Genomic DNA, 21,737 nt, shown 5'->3' with positions numbered 1-21,737 from the left:
TGACATGAAAAAACTGAACAGGGTGGTAAGAAGGGAAACTATTCAGTAGAGCCGTAATAGCAAAAACTATAATGGATATGTATGTAAATTTTCCTAAAAATTATAATAAGTAATGTTAAGAATCATGGAAACAAGCTTTTTTGAAATCATGAAGACATTTTTTCGCTCCTATTTTTTGCCCCTTTCGACAAACCGTGGAAAAGCAAACCCAACTTTTTTGCATCTTCCTACATTTTATTGTAGCTTTTCTTGTTACCAAACCAAGGAAAACTAGAGAATTTCTCTAGTTTTTCATGTTACTAAACATGTTAAGTTTGGTGATAGTCAAAAGGGTTTGGTTAGGCTACACCAGATGGTGGTATATACCTTTAAAGTTCTCAATATTTTTTTAAACTTAAATACCCTTGAATTATAATATGAAAATTTTCAAGTAAAGGCACTTTTGGTCATTTAGAAAGATAGAATGGATATTTCTATAAGAAAATATTGGTATTCTATTAATAGTTAAAAACCAATTAATGCATCTTGATGGTGATGTCACACACCATGTCGGTGATGTAATTGTCCACTTATATTAATAAATACTTTTATTTATATTAGAAATTTTTATTTTACCCTTAACTAATTACTTAAAATACCCCTAGACAAAAGGTTATTATACTATAGGATAAGGGTATCTAAGTATCAAAAAATGTTGAGGGCTTTAAAGGTATATACCACCAAATGTTGTAGCCTATCAAAACTCTAGTCAAAATACCACACATATATTTCATTCAAAAAATTGAGGGAATTATGGGAAAATAAAAAGGGGCTTCCTTGATGAACAAGAAAGAAGCCCAACTGTCTCTATAAAAGATCGCCAAAGAAGACATAATACCTATTCTTTTGAGGGTCACCCCTATGGGAAGGGATCTCCAAGATGGATATGGGTTTTCAAGAGAGAGAGTGATATGGTCTCCAAGAGAGGCGGTACTCCCATAAGATTTTGGGTTAGTTATTCTACTTCTAGATAGAGAAAGTCTTGTAAGTGCTGTCAATGTGCTCTTTCCGATAGTAGTATAGCTATAAGAAAGATGTTAATCGACAGAGTTGCTCGGTAGTAGAGAGGGTTTAGAAGACAAAATCAATGACTATTTTTTATCGTTGTTTAGAGATAGGTATTATTTCCTGTAATCCAAAATTGTAATTTTCATTGAGATAGTAGATTTCTACTTGTCAAAGCTGTGGACGTAGCCCTATGGGGTGAACCATATAAATCGCATGTTGTGTATTTTTTTATGTTTTTTTTATTTATTGTACTCAATTTATAATTGTATTCATCTACTTCGCATTTAACTAATTATGTACACAGTCTTGAGTGAGATCTCGATATTTGGGATTCCCGATATAGCAAGCGAAGGGTTCCGGAGAACTCAACAATTGGTATCAGAGCACAAGGTGCATACAGTGCTAAGGCTTACATTAAAAACAAAAAGATGAATGGTGGAGTTTGATTGATACATGGTGTGAGGGGAAAAAATATGGAAACAAAGTATTTGTGAAAATTCCACAATATAAGTAAGTGAGAAGAAATCAAGAAATCTACTCAATTAAGGTTGTCAAGATAAATTTGGTGATTTTGCTATCAATGTGAAGATTGCTAGGTTTGATAATAGTTAAAATCACCACACTTATATTCCATTAAAAAATTAATTTATTATGAGCAAAAAAAAAAAAAGGGCTTTCTTAATGAACAAGAAAGAACTCAAGTGATCTCTATAAAAGATGGCCAAATAAGACATGATATATATCCTTTTGAGGGTCACTCCTTTGGGAGTTATTGGAATGGATCTCCAAAATGGGGATGGGTTTTCAAGAGAGAAAGACATGACCTCTGAGAGAGGCAGTAATTCCCATGGGATTTTGGGTTAGTTAAGTTTCAACTTCTAGATAGAGAAAGTCTCTTGGTTGTTCTCAATGTGCTCTTTCCGATAACGGTATAGCGATGGGAAAGATGTTGATCGACGGTGTTTCTTGGTCGGGAGAGTGAGTTCAGAAGAGAAAATCGGTCACATTTTTTTTTACTTATGTTTAGAAAGATGTATTATTTCTTTCAACCCAAAATTGTAATCTTTATTGAGATAATGGATTTCTACTTGTCGATGTATATCGGGTGAACTACATAAATCGTACGTTCTGGTGGTGTGTTTTTTTTTATGTTTTTTTTATTTCTCACACTCGATTTATAATTATACTGATCTACTTCGCATTTAACAAATTATCTACAAGATCTTAGGTAGGATCTCGGTATTTAAGATTCTTGATTTTGCAAAGGAGGGGTTCCGAATAACTCAACAAAACATGCTCTTGGGGACATGAGAATATAGCCAACTGGTGGGCGGATTGCCCATCCGGCTCACTCAAAAGGCTAAGAAGGGGACACAACTTGCCTTCACTATACTCGCTGTGGGCAATTGACATTTTTAAGTGCTCCATGCCTTGTGGAAATTACCCAAAAGAAAATCGGAATAACCATATGGTAAAGAATGATTAGTGTTCATGAATGAATCCTAGCTTCATTACAATTTTATGGAAAATTTGAGGTGTCCTGGTTACAGTTTATTTAATAAACAACGTATGTGACACACTCTCTACGCTTTGCGTTCAAATTAAGAAATCGAAATTAAGAAACAATGACAGATACTTCAGTCATGGCACTTCTTGACCCTTCCTGTTTCTTGACTGAGTATGAAAAGGATATTTCTTGGTTCAAACCAAACGGACTTCGTCTTTCATGAGTCCAGTAAATACCATTGTTGTCCTAGGTCGCCTTAAGAACCACCAAACTATTACTTTGTTTAAAACATACTTGACCACTTACTTAAAGATGCAACTAATCCATCATTGATTAACCCAATCAGTAAGTCCATTACATTGTTTTATTATATATAACTCTTTTCCCTTGAGATGAGTCAGTCAAGCAGTTAATTTATTGAACCCAAAGTCTATTGCAGCAACAGTGGTCAACCAAAGTTTGGTAAGATGTTACCTCATTTGATGTATTAAAACATAAAAAAAATAAAAAGAACCAAACCCTAGGTTAGGACAGGTCAGAAGAGAGATAGAGAGTCTCATCAATATCTTTTCATCCTCAGTTATAAAGTTTAAAATTTCAAAAATTGTGTAGATGAAGCAAATCAATAAATATATAAAAATTTTAAAAATAGTCAGTCCAGATAACTTGTTACAAGGTGCATTATTTTTTGGACTTGAAATTCTTTTTTTTTTTCTTCATATCCATTCTATGTCAAGATGATCACTTGGAGAGTTCCTGGCTTTTAACTTTTTCAATCACCACATTCATTTATCTATTTTTCTTAATGCAATTTTTCTTTCGTAAAAGGATTCTTTCAAATCCAGGAAGCTGCTTGGCATAAATAAAAATCTGAGGCTACTACCGGGCTTTTGACTTGGAGGATAGATGAAAGTGATGTCCCATAGTGTTGAGCTGCAAAATTATGAATGTGAAGTAGAAGTACATATAAATTTGGACATGTTTCAAATCTTAAATCTATCTCTAACATGCATTTACGGTGGGTACAGATGTTTAAAAAGAGAAAAACTTATAACAATTGGTCTTGGGATACCAAATATATTCATATCCTGAGTTTTGCCCATAGGAGCAAATGAACAATCTGCTCCCACATAAGCTTGAAATCGTTTCACTACCGGATATTATCTACCTTTCACTCGTACACAAAGAGATTTTCAAGCCATCGTACGGTTTTCGACACCGAAATAACATCTAAGTAAATTTTATAGGCATGTCTTATTTTTACAATATAAAGAGTCAACCTTATACAAAACCTCGCCTTTCAAACAATAAATAAATTAATACATAAATTACAGTATTAGCATGAATTCAAATGCTCTTACCCTTCCTTCACGAAAATTATGCAAGAATTACAGGTCAACCTTATACAAAACCTCGCCCTTCAAACAATAAATAAATTAATACATAAATTACAATATTAGCATTAATTCAAATGCTCTTACCCTTCCTTCAAGAAAATTATGCAAGAATTACAGGTCAAAGCCTACATGGTGAAATGCATATTATGGCTTTAAAATCTAAACTCAAAACTCCATGATGAATATGGAAAGCTCGTTTTCAAGACCATGAAATCCATCAAAATCGATTTCCCCTCACATTCTTTGCTTCCACACCCCACTTTCCTATTCCTTTCCTTGAGTGAGATTTGCTCTTACATATTTTCATCTTTTCTTATTCTATTGTTTTCCCCCACATTTTTCTTCTCTTCTTAGTTCTTATTCTTTACCCCTCATTGACTTCCCCATGTAGCTGCCACGTGTGTTTTATAGCTTACACTTTCATTGAAAAAACATAATACTATTTAAAAATGGACACGGTTTCTATGAGTCCCGGTAGAAAATGAGTCACATCTCAAAAATCTATTTTTAGATGAATTTTTTTATTTAAGTTTTAAAGACATATAATACCTAACATAGAGATCATGAATATGAAAAAATAAATAAATTTGAAAATAAAAAAATAATTCTATTAAAAATATATTTGGACCATTAGTTTCAATTGTTTTAAGGTGGACTACCTAATTGCATCCATAGATGCTTTATACCTCGAGGACGGTAGATGTACAAATGCGGTCCTCTCCGCATGAAACAATTTTCCATTTAAAAATAGTAGGAAATATCTTCTTTGTATTGTTCTGCCCTTGCAAATTACCAATTTCCAAAAGAATTTTGTCTTTATATAAGTGCATCCTAACTACCAAGTTTGCAAGTAAAAAGAGGGACCATCATGGCTTCTTGCCCATGGCGTCTATATTTGGTAGCCTTCATTATTTCCCTGGCCTTGCTTTCTGAGACTTGCAAGAGCAGGCCATGGTCGATATCGCAAAATCTCAAATTCAAGAGCAAATATTTATCTCTTCTTTACAATTTTACTTCATCTACGTTTGGTTCTGATCGAAATTTTGGATGGCAGGATTGGTGATGAGACCGGGACCTCACAAGACATGGGGATTATTGGAATGCGGCGTATTTTCGCATCAGATAGACAACCGGAGCCGAGTCCACCGCCTCCCAAATCAAGAGCGCCGGGTCCATGGTCCGCACCTGAATATCATCTAAACTGATTGCAATGTCAATCATACATATGTGATACAAAAGTGCACATGCAACCGACATATGTTCATGTGATAAATCTATGGAGTTTATGCAGAAGTATTTCGCCACCATAAGAGAAGAAATGCGCCTCACACGACAAGAGAACAAACGCCCAAGCCTGATTAACCGTTAATCTAAACAAAAATAAGGATTGACTTATGATCATTATGTATGAAACCATATATAGACGGTTGTTATTCCTAGAATTATAAATAAAAACGATATTATTTGAAGAAATCTCTATTTGGATGCAATAATTGAAGGAAGAAGTTTGTACAAGGCCTAAGCTTTATGAAAATAAAATAAAGCCTCATCTCAAATCCTCTTCTAGAAAACACTTTCGGAAACGAAAATTTCCATGATGGATCTAAATCAATTTCCAACATCGACAATAAAAATTTGAAAGTAAAAAAATAGTACAGATCTTGCTGATCTATGAACACTTATTTTCTAGTTGAAATGGACGGTCCATAAATCCTAATTTTTATTCACAATGAAATGTTCAAACTATGATGATCGATATAAAGGTTGAATTATAATTCTCAATAAATTATGAGGTGAGGTTTACTTATTTTGATAGGGCTGCAGCCCTATCAAACCATTTTCTATAAATTGAAATCCTTCTCTCTCTAGTAGGTTTACGTGTACTCCACATGGATATACAATTAGATATCAAAGATAACAAAATATATTCAAAGGAAAAAAATAATCGACAATATATTTTGTGATTGAAAGACCAAAAGTAAACAATAATCCTACCTTATGTTTGATTCAAAGACCAAACATATTCTTATGAACCCGTAGCTTGCGGAACTGGAAATGCTAAATACTTCATTGTTAGGAAGGTCATGCAAAAATCACCTATTAATGACTTATATCATTCCCTTAATGCCAAAGGTATTTTTATCCAAATGAAAGAATGTTTTTTATGAAGTCGTTATAGCCCATTTTGTACTTTTCCTTTTGTTAAAGGGTATTTTCATCATAAAAAATAGATATTTTATAGAGGTCTATGAAAGACATTTTTAGAGAAAAAAAACACAAGGACAGGAAAAAGAAAGGTATAGAGAAGTTCTGGGAGGTACAGATGGGGGTTTCTTATACAAATCCTAGCACCATTGTGGCCCTTGTATTGGGCCTGATTTAATCAAAATTTCTTCGAGGCAACAGTCTTGGTCAACATAGATGAATAGAGGATTCGATTGATAGTGGGATTGTAGTAGAAAATTTCTATTTGAATTTTTTTTGTCATGTATGAGATAATATCTACAAAACCCAAACTTGTAAAGTTCTTCCTTGGATAGTGAAAGCATCATTGCTCTCTTGCCAGTGGACGTAACCCATCTTGGATCAACTACATAAATTTGTGTGTCCCTTTCTACTTTTAGTTGTGTTGTAATTTGATCATTCCCCACATTACTTGTACTCTTGTTTTTATATTTTTTTCCCAAATATATTGTGCACACAATATTGCTCTTGGATATTTTATTTGTTTGTTGGATTCATTGTTGTGGGGTGCTCACCAAATCAAGTTGGGATTCGAGTTATTCCAAGATGCTAATAAGGGGTAATTGAGATAGCCTTGATTGCTAACAAGTAGTATCAGAGGTCAAGGGATATTTTTGTAAAAATAACAACTCACTAATTTGAGGTGGAAAAGTTTAATGGAAAAAGTGATTTCAAAATTTATAAATTAAAAATACAAGATGTATTAGTACATCAAGGACAACACAAGACGCTACTTGGAAAAGAGAAGAAAACGATAAATATGATCAATGATGATTGGGATGAACTTAATATAAAGGCACATTCCACTGTTCACTGGGATTTGGCAAATTAAGTGTATTTCTTTTTTTTTTTAGGGAAAAGATTGCAAAACATATGTAGAAAAATTTGAAAAGTTTGTGTATCAAAGAAAATCTCTCACAAACCGAATTTTCTTAAAAAGAAAATTGTATTCCTTAATAATGAAAGATGGTGCAAAAGTGTTGGAACGCTTGAATGAATTTCATAGTATTATTTGTTAGCTTAAAAGTGTTGGTGTAAGAATGGAAGATGAAGATAAGGTGGTCACCTTGCTTTATACGTTGCCAGAATCCTATAATAACATTGTTACTACGTTGAGTAATAATAAAAAATAGTCTCTTGATTTGGCATTGGTTTGTAGTGCTTTTTTTACCAATGAACTTCGAAAGATAACATTGATGGATGATTCGATGGGTTCGAGGATGGATATACTTAGGGCAAGATGCTGGTTGGATGAACGGCTTGGTTCATTAAGAGATTCTTCAAATAGCCGATCAAAGTCAAGGGGATCTTAAGATAAAAGTTGTTGGTTTTATGGCAAGCTTGGCTACATAAAGAACAATTGTTGGAAAGGAAAATGATAAAATTCCTCAAAGTGTTCCGGTGTTGGAATGGAAGAGAAATGTGAGGTCAAGAATAAGGCTCGCAAAGTTTAAAAATCAATATCTGGTTACATTGAAGATGAGGTGATGATGGTGGGATGTAATCCCATGTACTATTAAAGTTGGATACTTGATAGTGGAGCCACACATCATATGTATCCACATAGATCGTAGTTTGATGCATATGAGCCATGCGATGGCGGTTCAACATCAATAGGAAATAATTCAATAAATAAGACAATTGGAATGGGCATGATTTGCATAAGGACGTATAATGAGATGGTTCAGACATTTGAAAATGTGAGGCATGTGCCGGATTTGAAGAAGATCTTGATTTCACCATCTTCTCTAGACATAAAATGCTACAAATTTACCCGGCAAGGTGGAGTGCTCAAAGTTTCAAAAGAGGCTCTAGTTATAATGAAGGGAGTCAGAGAAGGAAACTTGTATAAATTATTAGGGAGCACGATCGTAGGTGATAGGGAAAATTTGGTTGTAGAGAAAGATAGAGTTCAAAAGGAAGACATGGCTTGACAACTGAAGATCTTGATCGCATAACGCATGTTCTTGATAAAGCTTTTCAGGGAGGTGGAAAAATTGAAGATTTTGGACTAAATAAGGGGATGTGAAGCTGGAAATAGCACGTGAATTTCCTTTAGGCCAATGTTCAATGTTTGGTGAAGGAAGGGCCGTCGTAATTAGAGCATTGCATACTTCTCTTGATTTTGATTATTGCCATGACATTTATAAGATTTGTTATTTCACTTTTTGTAGTTTTCTTGAATGGCTTGTATTTAGTCTAGAAAGAAAATGTTGGAATGGAGTGAAACGTGTACTTCAAGTTTGAGAATTATGGGCAAGCATTGCCAAAGTTATAAACATGAAGAAGGTTTCATGGGAGAGACTTATGCAAGGGATCTCGGTGATATGAGATCAAGCACCGGTTGTGCTTATAGGTGTGTAGATTCACTAGAGTATATGTGAAGACAAGATAGCCTCAAGAACTCAAGAATGAGAGTATAGGAGAAAGTAGAGTTTGCATAAAAAGAACAAGCATTAAGGAAGATGAGCAAGGAATACTTATGTCAGCTATTGGGCTCAAAAGCGTGTGGAATTAGTTAAGTTCTTTAGGTTCTTCAAAAGGGGATAACCAAATATTGTTGACAGGACAAGGATGTGATTTTGCATAAAGTTGAATATTGTTGGGAAAGTGATGAAAAATCACCTCCTAATGACTTATGTCATTCCCTCAATGCAATGCCAAGGGTATTTTTAGTCCAAATAAAAGAATGCATTTTATGGAGGCTTTCTAACTCATTTTGTATTTTCTCTTTTGTTAAAGGGTATTTTTATCATATAAAATAGGCCTTTTATGCAGGTCTATAAAAAACACTTTTAGATAGAGAAAACATAAGGAAAAGAAAAAGATCAGTGTAGAGAAATTTTGGGAGGTAGATATTAGGGGTTTCTTGTACAAACCTTAGCACCAATGTGGCCCTTATATTGAGCCAGATTAGATCGAATTTTTTTCACGGTGACGATCTTGGTCGACGAAGATGAAGAGGGGATTCGATTGATGGTGGGATTGTGGTAAGAAATTTTTATTTGAGCTTTCTTTACCATGCATGAAGTAATCTCAACAAAACCCCAAACTTTTAAAGTTCTTCCTTGGATAGCAGATGCATTATTGCCCTCTTGCTTGTGATAGTAGGATATCTTGGGTGAACCATGTAAATGTATATGTCCCTCTCTACTTTTAGTCATGTTGTGATTTGGTTGATTCGATTGATGGTGGGATTGTGGTAAGAAATTTTTATTTGAGCTTTCTTTACCATGCATGAAGTAATTTCATCAAAACCCCAAACTTGAAAAGTTCTTCATTGGATAGTGGATGCATCATTGCTCTCTTGTCTGTGATAGTAGGACATCTTGGGTGAACGATGTAAATGTGTGTCCCTCTCTACTTTTAAACGTGTTTTGATTTCGTTATTTCCCATATTACTTGTATTCTTATTTCTATGTTTTTTCCCAAATATATTGCAGACACAATATTGTTCTTGAATATTTTATTTGATTGTTGGAATCATTATTGTGTGGTGCTCACCAAATCAAATAAGGACTTAAGTTATCCCAAGTTGCCAAGAGGTAATCAAGATAGCCTCACTTGCCAACAAGTGTGAAAATTATTATAAGTGATGGTTAAAAGTTGTAAATATGGATTCCTTTTTGTCCTGCTTCTTTTTTGAAATGCTTGCATAAAATGATGCACATTAAAAAAATTTATGAGATATTGGTCCTACATTATTCTTAAACATATAAATCTTATTTAAGAATATTAATTATTATATGTGAATGTTTCTTGAAAATTCAGCAAAATGATCCGCAAATAAAATCTTAAAGAATTAATAAGTGCTTTTGACATGTGTTTAACGAAAGGGATACCTAAAATGTACAAATTATTTCATTTGAGATTATTCTAATTACAGAAGGAAAGGATGAACAATGAAGTCCTGTAAAAAGAGATTTTTTTCTTTTTTAAAAAAAAAAAACATTTGTCGTATTAATTAATATAAAAGAAAGACATTTTTCTTTTGAAATACAACTTTGCTATTTTTGTTATAAATATAACATATTTCAGTTTAAATTTATCTCTATACTCCCTATTTTTGCAACTTATTTCTTAGGAGACCCAAACATTTAAACTATTTATAAAAGCACAAAATCTCTGTGTTTTCTTTCTTCAAACCCCCTAAATCCCTTTGACGAAAATAACTCCCTTCCCTCAAAACCTAATCTCCCGTATACCCATTAACCTATGTGTCTCTGTATCTCTTAACTCCGTCTCTCCCTCGCTCTTTAAACTTCGTCTCTCTCGCCCCTCTATCTTTCTCAAATGCCCAAATCGCTGAGACCCTTCTACATCTCCTTCCTCTCTCTCTCTCTAATACCCAAGTAGCAAAGATCCACCCTCCCATCGTCTCTTTTTCTCTCTCTTCAAAACCCAAGTTCAATTTTAAAAAAAAAAGCCTCCAACTTCTCTACACCTTTTACTAGCGGGTTGCTCTTGTTCAAATCAACTAACAGAATCCTAGCTAACATATGAGCTCTAACTCCTCTCGACTCAAAGCATTCTTCTTTAACGATAATTATGTCTTTTTCATTCAATTATTCTTCGAATTTCTATAATTTTATGGAAAATCAATTCATATTCATAGAAAAAGTTCAATTTCTGATTCATAAGTTACTATTATTGCTCCCTTGGATTGGATTCGTATTTTAGACCTATTCTTTTTTTATGTATTTAGTTTTTATTCTTTTAATTATCGATCGGGCTTTGTTTAGCAATCCTTGGAGAAGATTTTTCTGAGATCGTGTTTGCAGCTGAAATTTTGGGACAAATTATAGAAAGAGAATGAGGATTTGGTCTAAATATTGGTATTTTAGTGCAATTTCTGGGGCTCCATTTGAAGAAAGTGGACTGAAATTTTGTTTACAGTACAAGCATGAAGTTTTGAATTTTTTACATGAAAAAATCTCACGAGTTTAGGTTGCATAGTGAAATAGAAATACAAGCATGAAGTTTTTTACACGAAAAAGTCTTATGAGTTTAGGCTGCATAGTGAAATAGAAATATAAGCTTGAAGTTTGAAATTTGGGTTGAAATTCTAAAAATGCAGACTAAACTCGAGAGACTTTTTGGTATAAAAAATTCCAAACTTCATGTTTGTAATGCAAACAAAATTTCTACTTTCTTCAAATGGGTTGAAAAATTGCACTAACATACTAAAATTCAGACCATATCCCCATTCTCTTTCGATAATTTGTCCAAAATTTCAGTCTCAAAAAACATACTCCAAGGATTGCTAAACAAAGTCCGATTGATAAATAAATCAATGATAAAAGAATAGGTCTAAAACACAAAATCCAATCTAAGGGAGAAGAAGACTGCTTTGAGGCGAGAGAAGTTAGAGTTGATCTGATGGCTAGGGTTCTGTTAGTTGATTTGATCAAGAGCAACCTACGATTAAAAGGTGCAGAGAAGTTGTAGGCTTCTTTTGAGAAAATTAGACTAGGGCTTCGAAGGGGGGAGAGATAGAGAGATAGAGGAGAGAGACGATGGGAGGGTGGGACTTTGCTATTTGGGTATTAGAGAGAGAGAAGATATATAAAGGTCTCAACGATTTGGGCATTTGAAAGAGAGAGGGGCGAGAGAGATGAAAAAGTTTAGCAAGAGAAACGGAAAGACAATTGAGAGAGAGAGTATATAGGGTAACGGGTTAACGAGGGGTTAAGTTTTGAGGAAAGGAAGTTATTTTATAAGTTGTTGAGGTCAATAAGTTGTTGAGAGAGAGAGTACATAGGGTAACGGGTCAACGAGGGGTTAGGTTTTGAGGAAAGGGAGTTATTTCATAAGTTGTTGAGGTCAATAATGGGTTGGAAGATAGAAAATATAGAGACTTTATGCTCTTAAAAATTGTTTAATCCTTGGGTCTCTTAAAAAATAGATGGCAAAACTCTTAAATTTGAAAAGTTAATATATATTTGATCTCATTGAAGAAGAAGTACCGTAGGATTAAATTTAGGCGATAGGAATGAGCATGTGATTTCTCTATTTAAATTATTTTAGTATTTATCATAAATGATGAATTTATCCTTAATGGGATATCTATTCTGGACTTCCTTTTATAAGATTATCTCAACCCTAAGATATCTCATGCTAATTTTATAAAAGACACGGTTTCTATGTAGCCAAGCCTGCATATGTAGAAATATGGGCCTCTTAATAAATCTAATTTTGAAATGGATTTTAAGACTTAATTTTTAAGGACATGTAATCTCTAACATGGAGATCATGAATATGAAAAAATAAATAAATTTTAAAAACTAAAAATAATAATTCTAGTAAGAAAATATTTGGACTGTTAATTTCCATTGTGTTTAGGTGGGACACGTACTTGCATCTATTTTTAAGATGTATGCTTTACCCTCTCTTGATGACATATGTAGCCCGCATGAAACAATTTTTCTTTTACTAAGTGTATGTGAAAGAGAGAGAGAGAGATAAAATATGTTAATAGTTAGTATTGAGATGCACTAGCTTTGAATAACTCATTAGAATGCTATATGTATAATTTGACATTATTAGGAAAAGGTTATGATGGTTATGATGATGATGATATATAATTTGACATCAATAGAAATATAATGAGAAATACTATATTGTATGATAAATATGACTTTGTCCATCGATTCATACTATGTAATCAATATTAGAAATGTATTAGCCAAAATGAGTAAATTGTTTATGTAGCAAATTAATACAGAGATAAATAGCATAATTGTATATAGACTCCGCAAATTATACCTTTTAACTTATAATTAATTAGTGAAGAGTCACTATAGATATTGAGAGTCACTGAGATAAAAGGCTGTAATCCATGTGTAGTAAGTAAAGATGAGCATAAAAGGAAAATACCCATGTGTAACTCATAATTAATTAGTGAAGAGTCATGATACAAAAAAGGGTGATCTCTTTAGAGTAAGGTGAGAAAATTATATATATATATATATATATATATATATATATATATATATATATATATATATATATATATATATATATATATATATACAATCTCGTTAGAAATAGCATCCCTTCATATTCTAAAAATATGTATCCACGACATTACTTTAACATAATAATATAATATAGGTATTGCCAGTGGAGTAATGATTCTATGCAACGGGTGTATTATAGTATAATACAATGACACTTCTAGAAAACCATGTTTGTGATATTTGTATGACCCCAAATTTTACACACACACTCTCTTCATTTCAATAATCAATCCCCCCAAAAAACAAAGTTCAATTTGAGTCCTAGATATAGTCAAAATGAGTCCCCTCCAAAACAAATCTAGACAATTTATTTTGTGGATTTCAAGATCTTAGGCTTTATAAATTCAAAATCATTTTTTTCTTTTTTAACATTGTTCATCCAATGATAATAAAGTCATCCAAAAAAATTGGAAATGAAAAAAATCCTTCTAAAGCCTAGATCTAAGCATCTTACCTAAATGAACGGCCTATGTTAATTAGGTTAAAAAAATACTTTCTAGGTTATGTTTTCAAGTTTTTTCTTTTTTTGTGATTGTTCATTAGAATGAAAAGAGTGTTCAAAATTTTGATCAAATAAATGGTCATAAAATGGTTTTTTAAGGTTATTGCATCATATTACTCTACAACACTAACGTAAAATCATTGCCCCTTCCTAATGATGAGGGTTTTGTCCACTTATGGCATTGTGAAGACGACTGGATTGTTCCCATTATACTGCAATGTTGTATTCCAACAAAACTGCATTGGACTAAATAACATGAACATCTGGGCATTTGCCTCATTCTCAACTAAAACCCAAAATTTGTAACATGATTTTGAAGGCATTTTTATTAGGAGATAAAAATTTAATCCTAACTGCTACTTTCTCCTCTTTCTTATTTTCTTTTTTAATTTATTGCGACTAAGTCTCTTAAGTTTGCCAGTGTTGGTAGTTATTAGTGGGTGCTACATGTCATTATCATTGTTAGTAAGTCTCTGATTAAAACACAAGTTTCTCATAATATTGTACTTTTATAATGGTAACGAAATAATTATGTCTATTTTTATCCTTTTTCAAAAAATATTCTTAAAAGAATCTCCTCATGACTTTATTGAAACTTCTATTCTCTCCATTAATTTGATATCTTTGAATTTTGGTTTTGAGATAAGAACATTGAAAGTGAAATTCGATTAAGAATCTTGATTAAATAAAAAATTTCATCAAATTTTTCAGCAACAATCTCGTCACAACTGTACTAAAGCAACATGAGGAATGTATTCCTAGGAAAAATAATCTTCCAAAGCAGCTTTATATCTCAAAATAATAGGTAAGAGCTATAGAAATATAAACCAAATGAGATTTTCTTTCGCTAAATTAAGAGCATCACTATAAAGAGAAGGAATTGCATTCAATAACAACCAAATATTGGGCAGCGGTGTTAAGGTTTGCTTAGATTTCGTTCGGCATAAATTAGCATTTTATTGCTTTATTTTTGTGTGCCAAAATGTTATAAAATTCACATTTTTGAATTTTTGGTTATCTCATTGGTATATAAAACATAACAATTGGTATATAAAACATAACAATTTAGATCGAACATAGTTACATTTTTTTCGTTTTGTGTTTTTGTCAACTGCAAACCTATACTGAGGCCCTCTGGTTTTTTTTATTTTTTATTTTCATTTAACAATAATCATATTACAATTCTTATTATTTGTTAATTTAGTTACTATGTTTAGTATTGTTCGCGTTGTTTCATTCTACGCTCTCAACTAATCCATCACGTCATTTGTGCATTGATTCCAAAGCAAGCATTCTTGTTGCATTTAATACTAACAAGAATTTGTCAAACATGGCATTAAATGACTCTAATGTGTTCATAGCCACAACTCATAATTTTATTATGTCACTCTTTTAGATATCAGAATGTTTTTTTTTTTTCACTTCATTTTTTAAGCCTAAAACCGAATTATTCATGATACTAAAGAGTTTTAGAGGAAATACAGCAGTAGAAATATTGCACTTTCCAAAACTAGGATCCTTGAATTTTTGTTTTATTAGATACTTCCACTTATTTTTGAAAATGGATAAGTTGAATTGAAGTCCATTTATAAAAAAGTTTATATAAGGTTTAAACCTTAAATTGTAGAAAAAATGTATGTCTCAAAAATCCATTGAAAAAGGTTGTTTCGAGGGTAAACAACCCTCTAATTGATCATCTTGACCTCTACTTGAGCACTAAAAATGGCACATCTCATAATAGATTATGAGACTTTCATGTGTACTCAATTTGTACTATTTTTTTGAGTTTTTAATTTCATAATTTGCTGTAAATTAATTTTCAGTTCATTACCCCTTATCATTTGATGATGGCAAAAGGTCTTCTAATTTTGTGGATATTGGTAGTTGTTACAAGTTGGGGTAGTTAACATACAGTCCATTATTTGTTTGGTCAAAAGAATGGTAGGTTCTTGGGATGCAAGGTAGATTGGTAGGTTGTGATATCACGAATTAATTTATCCAAAAGCTATTTTATTTTTGTGTATTTTAAGTTTGTTGGTGTTGGTAGTTGTTAGTGGGAACTACATGTAGCACTATTATGTAATAATGGAGGTCTATTTTCCTCATGTATTTCAAGTGAGAGCGGCCACTTTGTGTATAAGTGAAATGTTAGGACCGTCTCCAGCCCACCTCTCTCGGGACCTTGTTTAGCCAGGACTAGCACTGGATTACGACCCTGTCATTCATTAATGAGATAGATTAACACTTCCTTCACATCATGTAAAGAGGAGTCTACTCACGTAGGACATGGTTAATTTGTGATTGATATGTGCTTCTAACTTGGTTGTGACGCCACTCGGTCTTTGACAAAGGGGTGGGTTTGGGTGCATCAGGGGGACAAAGCTGTTGGATTGTGTTCCCTGTCATCAACAAGATCCATTTAGAATGGAAGGTGTAGATCACCCCTAAAAATTGAAATTCACGTGTGATCTGTACTATCATTGTAAAAATTGTAGATGTCAACGGAAATAGTCAAACAGCTTTATCCCATTACGAACCTAGGGTGTTATTTGGGTTCAGGCTGAGCCATGGGCTTGCGGGCCGGTTCAATTTCAGGCTGGGTGATAGCCTCATTTTAAGGCCTGAATGTCCGGGTTTGGATTAGGCTTGATACATCCATAGTATTTTTTTGGGCCAGGCCTAAATAAAAAAAAATTGTATGTTTTTTTATAAGAAATACGTTTTTATATTTTTAATTTTCATTTCACTCAGATACCTCCAACAATCTCGTCTTAAGTAACAAAGTTGCCCATAGGATAGAAAAACCTCAAAGCGAGCAAATTTAAGTAATTTGACCCACTATCAACAAGTAAAAATACTCCCATTATTTTGTTGGGGCCTCTTCGATGGGTCAAATTACTAAAATAGCAAGTAGGGCTTTCCAACCCTAAACACTTGTGCTTTGGGCATTTTTGAGGATATCGTTTGAAAGAGTTTCCGAGTAAAATGAATATTCAAAAATATATAATCTAATTTTAATTCATGTATTTTGATCGAGTTAATGAATTTTTAACGCGTTATGACCATAGTCAGAAATTCTTTAATCAATTTTTCTTCTTTTTTTGAGAAATCTCCGATTTCTTGAAATCCTTTATAAACTAATAATTTTAAAAGATCTTGGAAAACTCACTTTTTTTTATATGGAATCAAGATAGAAGCGGCTCTTTCACTTTCCAAAAACTTTTTTGAAACACTTATTCCCTCTACTTTCTTGAAACTTATATTCTTTTCATTGGTTTGATATCTTTGTAATTTGGTTTTGAGATAAGCACATTATAAAAGTTACATTAAATTAAGGATCTTTATTTTTTGAAAAATTTCATAAAAAATAACTTGAGCCAACCTATTCCCTTGAAAAATATATATCAAAAGAAACATATTCCAAAAAAATATATTCTCCCAAAATGATATATACCTAAAAATAATATGTAGAGTTAGATGATAAGTACCCAACTAATAAATAATATGTAGACTTTCCTTCCTTTTTTCTTTCAAGCAACATAAGAAAATCTTTAACGATTTCATCATACCCCCTCATCTCTTATTTTTCTCTTTTATTAACTTTTTAACCATAAAAATTAGCCCTAACAAATATTTTTATATTATTTTAACTCAAAAACTTTTTAAATGGGTGGAAAGAGAAAAAGACCGTTAAAAAGTTTTTGAGTTGAAATGGTATAAAAATATTTGTTTGGGCTAAATTTTTATAGTCAAAAGTGAATAAAAGAAGGAGATAAGAGATGAGGGGGTACGGTGAATCTTTAAGGATTTCTTTATTGTGCTTGAAAAAAATCTGAATGAGGGTCTATCATGAAATAATATGAGGAATTAGAGGTTTATACGAAATTTTTTCAATAAAAAATCTTCTCTCTCTCTCTAATTGAAAGGCAAAGAAAGATTTAGTCACAACTAAGAATGTAGGCCGTTGGGAATTCGGAGTGAGGTTCGAATACTTGATTTTTAAGTAATTTCAATTTTTTTGTTCATCGTATTTTATTGTGTATACAAAAAAAAGAATGTTGTCCCCTTGCTTCACATTTTAATCAACTGCAATCTTATAGTGAAGGTTTTTTTTTTTTTTTTGGTTCATTTAAACAATACTCATATACCTTGGGTTACAATAATCGATATTTGTTGATATAAGCAATGTAATTAGTATTACGTTTTTCATTGATTGCTACGAATAAAACTATTACATGTTTCGTGTAATGACAATTGAGTTTGCTTTGTAGTTGCATTTAATGAAAATTTAAACCAAAAATTTGTCACGTAGATGCCAAGTAGGTATATTCATTACTATTTATTGTAGGGGTAATTGGAAATCATAATTTTGTCTTATGTTTCGTTACGTATCCAAAATTTTCACTTTGTAATTTTGAGCCAAATTCATAATATTCATGATTATTTAGTTTACCTAACTTTTTAGTTGGTCTACGCTTTTGCCCCAAATTTCACCCCCTTGAACCACAACCAATTTCGTTTACTAATATTTTTTTATTTATGTACCATTTGTATGACCTCAAACATTGCACTTACCCTCTTTTCATTCCAATACTTAATTTTCAAAAAAAAAAAAATTCAAGTTGCATCTTATATATATTTAAAATGAGTCCCGTCCAATAATAAAGCTAGACCATCCATTCGGTGAATTTTAAGATCTCGACTTTTACAAGCGCAAAACCATTTTTCCTTTTTCAACATTATTCATGTAATGATAACAAAGCTATCTAAACAATTTGAAAAGAAAAAATATCTTTATAAGAACAGATCTAAGCATCTTAACAAAATGGACAGTTTATGTTAACTGGGCTAAAAAAATACTTTCTAGTGTGTACTTTCAATTTTTTGTTATTATTCATTAGAATGAAAAAAGAGTCTATATTTAAAATTGGGTGCGGTTGGTATAGAGCCTAGGCACTAAACAATCAAATTAGAGCTACCTTCAAATAGTATCGAGAAATGTGGTTTTAGTATTGGAAATCTTTGTGATAGCCTTAAAATATATTTTTACATTTATTTATAAAGTTTAAAGCTTAAAAAATAGTGTAGATTGATAGATCTATGAAAACTTGAAAATCTTAAAAATTGACGGTCCAAAAATGTGTTACAAAATACATTATTTCCAAAACTTGAAATCCATTTTTTTCGCATGTCCATGCATCTTGATGTCAAGATGATCGATTTGAAGATATTTGGGCATCAAAACAACCTCTTCTAATGATATTTTAGGGGTAGGCTAAAATTTGATTGTTTAGAGCCTCAGCTTTATATAAACTTTTTCCTTTAAAATTTGGGGTAAAACAAATGGCACTAATATGAATTTTTAATAGTATTTTATTATATTATCATACAATTGTTGTATGAAAGAATTCCCCAATCTTAAACCATAAGGCTTGTATTTCTTTTTTTCTTTTTCTTCTATTAAGTTTATATTGATCGATTGAAAATCTTAATTAGCCTGGAAATTACTAAAAAAGGAAATAAATTGGTCCACTGAGCGCCATACCACCCCCCACCATTTTCGGGGTTCCCAAGTGCATTTGTTTCGCCCTAATATGGGGCGCACATTCCCTGTTTTTTTTTTTTTTCTTTTTGGGTAAGTTAAAGAAAAGGAAGGGCAAGCTTTTTATGCTTCTCCTATAGCATAAAACTTATATATTTCTCCTTATCCAACCGTCTATTCTGAATGGAGGGTTAATATTGCCTCAATCACAATGTCACGTCTCTACACTATTTTATTTTTAATTTTTGTTTACAAACTATTTTAACATCAAATTTTGTACGTCCAATTCTCTATTAAACTCACACTATTGAAAAATATACAAATATATTTACAATAAAATAAAATGACCAAAATAACCCTGAAAGCTTTAAGGGGTATTTTGGTCATTATATTTTATAAAAAAATTATTTTTAATATTTTTTTTAAGTGCGCCCTAATGAGAAGATGGCACATACCAAATTTCATATTCATATAATTTGTATAAAAAAAATAAAAATAAAATGCTTTGAGACGTTTGATTTAATGTCAAACGGTGAGTGGCTCTCTTGATCAAAATTGGACGACTGGATGGTAGAGGAGGCATAGATCATCTATGCTGTAGGGGAAGTATAGAGACATTTTCCAAAAAAGAAAGGGTAAATCATTTGAGAATTGGGTCCTTACCTTTGGTGACAATGGAGTCAGAGATTTCATCATAAGGCTCATTGGCACTACCACCAAGGCCCTGGCCCATTCTCAAAAAAATGGTAAGTCAGCCCTTTGGTGATAATAGAGTCAGAAATCGGTGCTCGACAATACTACTACTTATCAGTTGATCTATGATATTAATTAAGAACCAATATATTTTTTAACATCGTAGGTTGACATGATACTGACAACCTTGATTCACTGTAATTGTTTTTAAATTACTGTAATAAAATTGCAATGGATACTTGACTCATCATCGAACGCTTTCCCTTGGGTCCGATAGGACTCATCTAGGAATCTCTCCCCCCATTCCCTTTTACCTGTACCAGTCTCTCTAACACGTTCCTCTTATCCCACTATTATCCCTGCTTTCCATATGAGGGTGATTGAAAGGCACAACCTAAGGATCAAGACCACACATTCTCTTGGTCCACAAAAGCACACATTCTCTTGGTCTACAAAAGAAGCCCAATAAAAATGCTATGGAAAATCAGAAATATGGGTTTTATGAACTCGGTGAGCGTTGACCAACCATTTTATAGGCAGATGAACCAATACCATTCAAATTCAAGAATAAATTTTTCTAAAACTGTTTATCTTGTGACAATGAGACATTATAAAAAAACTTGACTGTTAAACAAAGGGGCCTCGATCTAACATAAAATTTTTTTGTTGTCTAAAACAGACAATCAATGTTAAACCTTTTTTTTCTTTCACCAAATAAAAAGGAGTAATTGCTTATGGACACTAAAAGAAATAGGAAAATATGGAAACACCAAATTTTTTTTTCTCAATTTAAATAACATTGACTCCGGTCTGAGGTCCAACACCTCAAAACTATTCTATTTGTGGCCCACAGTGACAGTGGTCCAAGATTCGGATCCTTGGACTGCTTTGTATGTGGATTTAGGCCAAGGTGACACGGTTTGGGACTTTAGACTACTTTGTCAGAGGCCTTAGGCTACAGTGACACATTTCGGAGGTCCCAAACCTCGAACCGCTCGGTCTATGGCCTTAGGCTACAGTGACGCAACCATATGTTTTTAAAAAATAATAAATAAACAAACAAACAAAAACCGATTTGATTTTGATAACATTAGTCTTAGAGGCAAACTAGAGAAAATAAAAAACTATGAATAATTTTCAAGAAAAAATGAGTCCATTCTTATTTTCGTATTTGTTTTAGTGTCCTACATAAATTACTCAATAAAAACACTTGCCGGAGTTGCATTTTTAGGAATTTGTCCTCCTAATCTTCTTAGCCGAGTCCAAAGAAACGTGACTGCTCATTTTCCATGCTTAAAGTATATCCCTAAGGTGCATTATTTTCTAAAAGTTCACCCCGCTTTTGTGTCACTGATCTTTGAAAACATAAATATTTGTCAATTTGCAAAGCACGTGAGGAGAAGAGAGAGTCAAAAGTTAGCATGCGCGGCGCACTAGGGAAGAAAGATTGGCCAATCATTTTCATTTCATTTTGAAAGTAGACGATGACGGAGTGGGAGTGAAAAAAAAATAAACGAAATTTTGATGTTTGAAGATACAAATACATCACCAGATTCACAGCCCAAATCTCCAAAAAGCAAATGGAAAGCAAGATCACATGGGCCCTCTGCTCCCTTTAATGTCAGAGAAACCAAATATAAATCGGAAGAGGGACCGTTTCTTGAAGCCCAGAAGTAGATATAGTGGGAGACAGCTTTAAGTCCACATGTAACGGCGTTTAGGGTTAATCGGGAGGCCCTAGAGGCCGGCCTCGGTTGTTAGTGGGCCCAGGCCCGACCATGGTTTT

The 21,737-nt window shown here is 32.6% G+C and overlaps 1 long non-coding RNA gene across 2 annotated transcripts; it reads left to right on the top strand.

Moving 5' to 3' along the window:
* The first annotated feature begins 4,799 nt into the window (after positions 1 to 4,799).
* LOC148779012 (uncharacterized) lies at positions 4,800 to 5,504 on the top strand. Of its 2 annotated transcripts, none has more exons than XR_016046745.1 (2): positions 4,800 to 4,849; positions 5,006 to 5,504. It is a non-coding gene; the product is annotated as an uncharacterized LOC148779012 (long non-coding RNA). The 2 variants fall into 2 exon arrangements; XR_016046744.1 differs by having other exon boundaries at positions 4,813 to 4,905.
* The last annotated feature ends 16,233 nt before the right edge of the window (positions 5,505 to 21,737 follow it).

The sequence above is a fragment of the Amborella trichopoda genome, chromosome 13 (genome assembly GCF_054954075.1).
Source record: "Amborella trichopoda isolate Santa Cruz 75 chromosome 13, AtrichopodaSantaCruz75HAP2 v2.0, whole genome shotgun sequence".
Lineage (NCBI taxonomy): Eukaryota > Viridiplantae > Streptophyta > Magnoliopsida > Amborellales > Amborellaceae > Amborella > Amborella trichopoda.
This window is presented reverse-complemented; position numbering and strand designations above follow the sequence as displayed.